Source organism: Aedes albopictus, chromosome 3 (genome assembly GCF_035046485.1).
Source record: "Aedes albopictus strain Foshan chromosome 3, AalbF5, whole genome shotgun sequence".
Classification (NCBI taxonomy): Eukaryota; Metazoa; Arthropoda; class Insecta; order Diptera; family Culicidae; genus Aedes; species Aedes albopictus.
This window is the reverse complement of record NC_085138.1, coordinates 169,930,454-169,933,323: the sequence shown is the minus strand read 5'-3', so window position 1 is coordinate 169,933,323 and position 2,870 is coordinate 169,930,454. Positions and strand designations below refer to the sequence as shown.

Here is a 2,870-nt window from a genome sequence, read left to right as displayed (position 1 = left end):
TAGAAATGAAATGCCTCGCAACTTAGGGGAACATGACGAACTAGCTTTGATTATTTGTGATTGAACGCAAGACCATTTTAAAATATTATGAGAAAGAATTTGATTTAAAAACTAGACAAATAAATTGGCAAACCAGTTTTCATTATTTCTGATTTCGATTCCAGATTCAATTATTAAAAATTTCAAAGTTTTAATACATATAAAATGATTCTAAAGTTCAAGAATCACTTTGTGACTCAATCAATCAACCAATCAATCACTTATAAACATTTTTAGGAGAAAAAAAAATCATTAGATATAATAGCCAGATGCTTAAGGGAATCTCTAATGGTAAATGATATTGATTATCAAATCTTTTAAGGTATTCCCAAGGTATCATAATAAAGTACTAAAAATCTTAAAAAATTAGTAGTAGCTTAGGAAAAAGTACTCTTTTGTATAATACATTATTCAGCATTGCGCCCAGGCGTTTCATAAGAATTATAATCTATGACGACACAGATGCAAAGTTATTAATACATTTATCAGAATTAGGTTGTTCAGTGAATAAAAAAAAATCGAAAGAGCATTTTTTTCTGAGCATAACGGGATTTTATTATAATACTAATATACTATCCAGTTTTTCAGACAATTCACCGCATAGCAAATGGTTAGAGAACAGTTTAATCATAAATTTGGAAGGAAAACGAACACTGTATGTGTTATTATTGATTTATGATCTTCCATGGTTAATTAAGCTTATGCCATATGGGTCTAGTGTATTTGAACCATTTAAAAACAAAATTGCGGTTATGCGTTCAAGATCTTTTTATTCATTAAATAATTCAATAAATAATAATCATGCTCTTTCTGAGAGGATGGGCAGTGATGACTGCTGAACTTCCCCGATTCGTGACGCGTCCCATTGTGGCCCCGGTGGCACCTACGGCGATGAAAACTTACTGTCGTCCTTGCTCCGTTGGGAGCGGATTTGTAGTCGCAAGAGAGTAGAGACACACATCCGATTTTTCGGGGTGCGTCTGCTTCGTTTACTTCGAGCTTGTGTATTTAGTGACGGCCTTGGTACCTTCGGACACAGCATACTTGGCCAACTCTCCGGGGAGCAGCAACCGGACGGCGGTTTGAATTTCCCGGGAGGCGACCGTCGACCGCTTGTTGTAGTGCGCCAGACGGGAGGCTTCGGCGGTGATGCGTTCGTAGATGTCGTTGACGAAGCTGTTCATGATGCTCAAAACCTTCGACGAGACACCGGTGTCCGGCTTGTTTCAGCACCTTGTAACGTAGCTTTCCTTCCGCCGTGGCTTCTTCTTCTTCTTTTCGCCCTTCACGATGTTCTTCTGAGCCTTGCCGGCGAACGACTTCTTGATGGCCTTTCCGCTTACTTTCGGTGCGGTGGTGCCGAGCTTTTCGCGGTGGTTGTCGGTCACTCTCGACTCTCCTGCTCCTACTGGAATACGGAAGAAACTGAGCACCAAAAAACAAAATAGAAAAATCATGCCAAACTTACCCTTTTGCTCCCTCTAGTTGCTTTGGACCGTTTATTTACCGAGATAAGTTTTCAAGTTTCTTTTCTGCAAACTGCAAAAGTTCGATCGGTACATACACCAATGTGCGCAACTATTTGGCAAACTGTTGGATTTAAGTGGCATATAGTGAAATACACTTGTGTAAGTGTGTTGCGAAAATATAATTGCAAACCATTTGAGAAAAGGTCTTTCTATATTGCCAACATATCTCCTGAGTTGTCATCCCTATATTATTTGACAATTTCTGCACAATATGACATATTGTTACAACTTGGTATGGATTACATAGACCGTTCTTTATGATTGAATGTTTCGAGTTTCATAGTTTCAACAGAAAAGCACCTGTTCGTGGTACAGTAACAGTAACAGATGAAGGGGACATACTGTGTGGAGTGTAATACAAATTGTATTTTTCTATGCGGGTAGTTTTTATGCTATAAGTTTCCCGACTTTGTTAATAGTTTAAAATATATAAGGCTTCCTTCATTACTTACAATTACACAGCTTCTGACCAATTGACTTAACTTTTGAAGAGAACCAACACGACACATCATAATACTAGTCATATTATTTTTATTCAGTAGCTGCGCGGTTTGACATTCGCATATACGTCAATGGTAAGTTGATGGATGTTTCATAAAATGCATTTACATGCATTAGATGCAAATTTAATGCATATTCAAGGAGTGATCCGCCCCTTGTGGTGGGTACACAATCATCATCATCATCATCACAAAACCATAGACAAACAGACGTCTCACTTTTCATAATTACCATTTTTAACAGATAGCTCAAATATTTTGTAGTTCACAAATCACTCGATCACGGCGCTCGCATCGTTTTTACTCCTGTTTGACGTTTGCTCACTACCGCCACCTATTGAGTGGTTTGCGTATCATAGATTGGTTAGCATTGGACGATTATGTTTTCGTGACGATGATTTTTATCACAATTTGTTCCAAGTGATAAGTCTGTTTGTCTGTGACAAAACTTTATTACCCATTTTATTTTGTTTTTCTTCTTCTTATTGATATTCCAATAAGAAAATAACAATTTACTGAATCTCGGTATTATAAAGTGCCGAAATTCTCGGCAATGCTTTACCGAAGTGTTCGTCAAAGTTTGACAGTTGAGCTTCTCCTAGTTTGCAGTTCAGTCGGCAGTTTAAACTTTTACCGAGATTTTTACCTAGCTCTCAGCTGTTGGATTCTCGGCAATTTATTTTGCTGACCTCGGCGAAATACATTGAGTGGGTAACTCTTGAAAATCAATACATATCATCATCATTATTGTTGTCAAAACTTCTTTTTCTTTTCACTTGGTGCATCAATCAATGATCCACTG

The 2,870-nt window shown here is 37.6% G+C and overlaps 1 pseudogene; it reads right to left on the bottom strand.

Annotated features, from left to right (window-relative positions):
* Positions 1-639: 639 nt before the first annotated feature.
* On the bottom strand, positions 640-1,944 carry LOC134284102 (histone H2B-like; annotated as a pseudogene).
* Between the last annotated feature and the right edge of the window lie 926 nt (positions 1,945-2,870).